Below are 6,947 nucleotides of genomic sequence, written 5' to 3'. Positions count from 1 at the left end.
TACTACATGCCAAAACATATATATACCTAACATGAACTTATATCACAACTGAAAATGCATTAACATAAGCTTCATAACAAGCCATTTTCGCATGGCTTATATATGCAAATCCAAAATCGACCAAAACAAATGCTAGCCTATACATGCCATAGGTTCATAATTCAAGCTTTTAAAATACCGAAATAGTGATCGATAGTGTGACAGATTTCCTTGATGATACCCGAGCTCGTAACTAGCTTCCGAGATCTATAAAACAATCAATGAACACACACACAATAAGCTTGAATAGCTTAGTAAGTCATAAGCAATTAAAACATTTCAATAACATACATAATTTAATTAAACTAAGCCAAATCAAATAAACCTTAATCACATATACATTTATCATACTTGCAAATTCATATTTCATCACATAAACATTAACATATTATACTAAACTTGGCCGAATACAAACATGCTCATAAGCATATATAAATCTCTTTTTTATCATGCATGATTCATGTATTCATCTCAAGTATATACTTACCTTACTTTCATAATCATATAACTTTGCACGTACCTGAACCTTTTAGCTCGATTTCACATTCGATCTTAACTCGATATTGCCCGTTAAACCATTCAAAATTAATAAGGATACTCGGATAGTCGAAAAGCTCATAGAATGCCAACATCCCAGACGTGGTCTTACATGTTATCACATATCGATGCCACTGTCCCAGACAAGGTCTTACACGAACTCATAAACGATGTTGATGTCCCAGACATGGTCTTACATGTAAATCACAAATCAGTGCCAAAGTCTCTGATGTGGTCTTACACGAAATCACATATCGGAATCCTATGTCATGACATATGTATCCTAACTATTCTTAAGGTTCATACGGGGCTTTCGAACTTCGTAAACCAATCGATACCATCTCGTATATATTTCTCCCATGCTTAACTAATTCAAAATCAACACACATATAGGTAATAGTTTAATTTGGCACATATATTACATAAACATTCGAATTTAACGACATTTGTTTACTTATGAACTTACCTCGGACGAAGACGAACGAACTGGAATGACTGTTCGACAACTTTAAATTTCCCCCGATCCAAATCCGATTTCCTCTTTTCTTGATCTAATTCAATATAAATTCGACTTATTTAATCATATATTCAATCAAATTCATCCAAAAACACATAAATGGGCTAATTACACTTTTTCCCCCGACATTACATACTTTTCAGAATTTAGTCCCTATTTCACGAAACACAAAATATTCAAAATTTCACCACACCCATGCTTGGCAGAATTTCACTAAGGTCCCTAGCAGCCCATTTCTTTCATTTATTTCATATTTTGACCCCTCAATTTACAAAATTCACAATTTAATCCTAAATAGGCATTTTTACTAAAAATCACATAATTAAACATGAAAATCTAACAACATATATTTATTTTTCATCATCAAACACAAAAATCATCAAGCTTTCAACAATGGAAAATCTCAAATTCAGCATCAATTCTAAAAATTAAAGCATGGCTAGTTAAAACACGAAGCAACGATCTCAAAAATGTAAAAATTATCAAAAACCGAAAAAAACAAACCTTGAATCAAGCTTGGACAAGGCCGAATGTAGCTAGCTTATTTTCTTTCTTTTTCCTTTAAAGTTTGGAAAAGATGATGAACATAATGCATGGTTTTATGTTTTATTTTATTTAACTACATTTTAATACATAATTTACCTTTTTAACCTTAATGAATTAATTATAAACTATATAATGGTTGTCCAAATGTGTCCACTATTGTACAAGCTATTATTAATGGCCTAATTTCATTTTCATGCCTCCACATTAAAAGAACATAGCATTATAGATGTTTAACAAATAGCTAGCCGCTTTTACAATTTATGCGATGAAGTCTTTTTTATTAAATCGAACACTCAAACGATAAAATTAAATCACAAAAATTTCACACATATAAATTAACATGCTGTAGACACCAAAAAAATATTAAAATATTTTTTTAACTTGGATTTGTGGTCCCGAAACCACTTTTTCGAATAGGGCCTAAACTGGACTGTTACAACCAAACACCTTGAAATTCAAGAAGATGGGCCAAAGCAGAGTCGGTGTCACAACACAGAACATCCATGTCACAACATCGGGCATAGGTTAAAGGAATCAAGCAACACAGCTCGATGTCGCAACATAGCACTTCTATGTCTCGACAAAGTGATCAGTTCACCCCAAAATCCAAAATTTTCAAGGTGTGTCACGTCATCAAACCCAGATGTCATGACATCGGTAGCCTGCAGGGGTGTCATGAAATGGAACCTCAATGTCGCGACATCACTGCAGTTTTCTGCAGGGTCGACCCGACCCGTCTCACAATCCATCAAATTGTAACCTTATTTAACCCAATTTTAAACTTAAAAAATACCAAAAATTTAAACCCAGAGCACTTTTTACTTGTTTTTAAACACTCATTAACCTTAAACTCTTTCTAAAACCTCTTAAATCTCTAAATCCTTGAAACCCCTCGTTTCTTTTTTGCTTTCTTCTGCTTCTTTTTCTTGTATTTTCACTTGGTGTAGGAAAAATACTCCACATCAACAAGGAACTATAATGAATCTTTGCATGGAATCACAAGCTTTCTGATCAGGTTAAGGGTTCCAACTAGAATTTTACTATTCCATTGCATCAGTTTGTATTTACTTTGAAACATTTTTCTTGATCTCAGTTAGTTCTTTTAGTTAGAATACTGTTAAAAATGTCTTCTAGAAAAACTAGAAGAACTAGCGAACAAGAAACATCAGTGGTTGAAAATCCTTCAGATTTTCTGAACCCAAATGTTGAACATTCTTTTCAGAACTTCATGGAAAGACGTTTATATAAGAAAGGGGTTTTGAGCCATCGATGATTTTATGAAAAGAAATTTTGTCCTTGGTCCAATACCGTAGGTGGGAACACTTTTATGTAAACCCTAAAGATCCCACTATAGTCCCAATAGTACAAGAATTTTATGCATCATTTAAGGATAGGGAGTCTAGGAGACCATACGGTGCAATTTGGAAAAAGTGTCAGTACGGGGCGTTGTAAATTGTAATTTATATAGGTTTTTTCTAGTAGTTTTTATCACCTTTTTACTTAAAAATAATACTAATCCTGAGTATTTATTAATTAATTTAGTTAATTTTGCTTAAACCTCGATAATGGACATGAATTTATAAAATATGCAAATTTGTGCTTTATTACATGAATTTAGGGATAAATTAAATTATTTCATGTTATTTATTAATGTGTTATATTCAATTGTGGAGTGGGACCATGAAGTTGATTTAATAAAGAGCTTATTATAAAGTTTCATGAAAATAAGCTATTTATTTCCTATGTTGGACGACAAAACTATGCTAAATGGGTCAACAAGGTGTTATTTTGATCTAGTTAAAATGATGCTACATGGTGACAAGCCTGATTATTTAATGTGTAACAGAGCTCTCTAATAATAGGGAGTCAAGCCCAAATTTGGCACAAGCATGTTGGCTGCCCAAAAATCTATTTTGGGATGATTACTGGAGGTCATTACATTTGGAGAATCATTGGAAATCAGCACACAAAGATTGCCCTTGAAATCGTCCAGCCTATGCCTAAATTTAGCATGATTCTATGCTCAAATAAAAAAACCATCATCCACCTTCTTCCACAAAATGTGGTCAACCAAGCAAAGGAGAAAATGGAGGGATTCTAATCCCTATTTTTAGTAAACTCTACAATCTATTTCAAGTACAAATACTCTCATTCATTCCCCATTTCAATCATCCTTCATCCTTGCATCCCTCATTCTTTACATCTGTCAATCATCATTCATTCTCTCATTTCCTCTCTTCAGTTCCATGCATAGCATCCCATATTTTCTTTTTTAGCCACAAACCTTGATAAGATTATCTCTTGGCCAGCGACCTTGATGAGCCATTAGCAAAGGAGAAACACAAGGATCAATGGAAAACATCTTCAATTAGAGTTCACAAAACTGCTGATTTGATAGAGTTTATTCTTCCTTTACTTTTGTTATTTTGATTTTAATCATGTTTGCAATGTGCTTTATTATCTTGTCATCAATAATGGTAGCTTAATTCTTTTAGCTATGATGATTGCATTTATTTAATGAAGTTTGTTTAAATCATGTCTATAGTGTTTGTGTCTTAGTCGATCATGTTTTCAATTAAACTCAAAGTATGTATTTCATTCGTATGTGATTGGATGCATTAGAATAGCTGAGCGATCCTAACCAGACAACGACTAGTAGACACAATAATTGAAATGTGCATGCTTTAGATCTTAACTGACTAAATTAAAGATTCATAATAACTTTAATGAGCTCTATTATCTTGCATAGTTTTTAGGTTTATGTGATTAAACTGTTTCAAACCTAACCCATCCCTGTTACTTCACATGAATCCTAAGAAACTCTTAGTTTAATGTGATTAGTAAAATACATGTTTTACTAAGTAAAAGATTTTGAAAAGACTTAATTTGGTTTCCAAACTCATGAAAGATCGAGTTGCCAAGGAATAATTTTTGAACACTGTTAAGCATGATAAAATAAGCTAAGTTGAATGATGTAATTATCCTAGCCTATTCATGTTATTGATTGTTAAATTTTGTGTTTTTGCTAAGTTCATTCATACATTTCATTTCATACTTTGCATTTAATTTAAATTGCATTAGGGATCAATCTTTCGTTTAGATAATTTAATTTAGTTAATCACCCATCACCCATCACTCAAGATATTGTGTTTTTGTTATCAAATTGTTAACTTTAATTTTGCAATATATTGATTAATATACACAGTCCCTGTGGAGACAAAAACTCTTTTACTTACTTATTACTTGATAACGATTGTGTACACTTGCACAAATCGAGCATTACAAGTTTTTGGCACCATTACCGGAGACTATTGCCTTAATTATTTTTGTGAAATTATTCTTTACAAATTATTTTTTATTTTATTTTTATTTAACTCCTAACTATGTTAATTAATTATTTATTCTTTATTTTTTGTGATTTATTTTTAGGAGTTTATGAGCATAGATCGAATTATCAATTTATTATTGGTAGACCTTGAAATTGAGTAGACATTTAGCCAAAGAAGACATGAATGATTAGCCCAAAGACAGGCTAAAATGGGCCTTGGAAATCAAAATGATGGACAAGGTTTTTGGTTAAGTATTTCCCACCTAGAAAAAATGCTAAGTTGCACAATGATATCACCACTTTTCAACAATTGGATGGTGAGTCCTTGTACGAGGCGTGAGAAAGATTCAAAGAGTTCTTCGTAAGTGTCCTCATCATGGATTCCACATTGCATCTAGTCGGATATGTTCTATAATGGTCTCAATGCATAGATAAGGTTGGTGGTAGATGCTTCTGCAAATGGTGCTCTCTTGTCGAAGTCTTATAATGAGGCTTACAAAATCATTGAGAGGATAGCTAGTAATAATTACCAATGGTTGACAAGTCGAGCAACTTTAGGAAGACGTGTAGCTGGAATGCATGAAGTGGATGCGCTTACATCACTCTCAACTCAGTTATCTTCTATATCTTTAATGTTGAAATAGTTTACTACTAATGATTTTAATCTTGTTGCAACCTAGCCACCAAGTTAATTTGATGTTGTTTCTTGTGTATATTGTGGGGATGACCATTCTTTTAAGAATTGTCCATCAAATCCTAAGTCGATTTACTACATAGGGAATCAACACCAAAATAGAAATGGATAAGAACCAAAACCCAACTTCTATAATCCTTCATGGTGTAACCATCTAAACTTTTCTTGGAGTAACCAAGGAAATGGACCGAACAACTACATGCAGCATAGACCCAATCAATCCTAAGGGTTTAATCAACAAGCTCTAAAACCACCGCAAGTTGAATCATCTAACAGATTGGAGAACTTGCTAAAGGCGTACATGGTGAAGAATGACGCCTTAATCCAAATTCAATAAAAAAAACTAAAATATTTAGAGAACCAAATGGTTCAATTAGCTACGATGCTTTGTAACTGACTGCAAGGAACCTTGCCAAGTGATACAGAAAATCTAAGGAATTTGGGTAAGGAACATTGCAAGGTAGTGGCTCTACGAAGTGGTAAGACTTTGGAGCCCAAGACTGTTGTAGTTGAACCTATTGAGAATGAGGAAAGTCAACCATCAGTTGAAATTCCTGCAATAGAAGAGCTAGAACTTACAAAGGATGATAAGGTAAAATCTAACCCAGTGAATTCTGATAAGCTAACACTTTCTTTAGATGTAGATTTGTCTCCTCAAAAAAGTTGTCTAATTCAACCCAAAGTTCCATTACCTCCGTACCCTTAAAAGTTCCAACCAAATAAGCAGAATCATGAGGTGTAATTTAAAAAGTTTTTGGATGTTCTAAAGCAACTTCACATCAATATCCCATTGGTAGAGGCTTTAGAACAAGTGCCAAATTATGTTAAGGTCATGAAAGAAATTCTTTCGAAGAAGAAGAGAGTGAGTATGAGACTATAGCACTAACAAAGGAGTGTAGTGCGTTCTTACAGAACAAGCTACCTTTGAAACTAAAGGACCTTGGAAATTTTACCATACCTTGTAATATTAGAGAATATTACTATGGTAAAGCTTTATGTGACTTAGGAGTAAGCATCAACTTGATGCCCTAATCTATTTTCAAGTTGTTGGGAATAGGTGAAGTAAGACCCACCGTTGTGACACTTCAATTGGCAAATTGATCTTTTGCATATCCAGAAAGAAAGATCAAGGATATTTTGGTAAGAGTAGATAAGTTTATTTTTCCTACTGATTTCATTTTCTTAGATTTTGAAGCAGATAAGGAAGTGTCAATCATCTCGGGGAGACCTTTCCTAGCCATGGGAAGAACATTAATAGACGTGCAAAAATGTGAGCTCACCATGAG

General features: G+C 33.2%; 1 non-coding gene across 1 annotated transcript; it reads right to left on the bottom strand.

Moving 5' to 3' along the window:
- Positions 1-5,245: 5,245 nt before the first annotated feature.
- LOC128287477 (small nucleolar RNA R71) lies at positions 5,246-5,350 on the bottom strand. The gene has a single exon (XR_008278177.1). It is a non-coding gene; the product is annotated as a small nucleolar RNA R71 (small nucleolar RNA).
- Between the last annotated feature and the right edge of the window lie 1,597 nt (positions 5,351-6,947).

This window comes from Gossypium arboreum, chromosome 13 (genome assembly GCF_025698485.1).
Source record: "Gossypium arboreum isolate Shixiya-1 chromosome 13, ASM2569848v2, whole genome shotgun sequence".
NCBI lineage: Eukaryota > Viridiplantae > Streptophyta > Magnoliopsida > Malvales > Malvaceae > Gossypium > Gossypium arboreum.
This window is presented reverse-complemented; position numbering and strand designations above follow the sequence as displayed.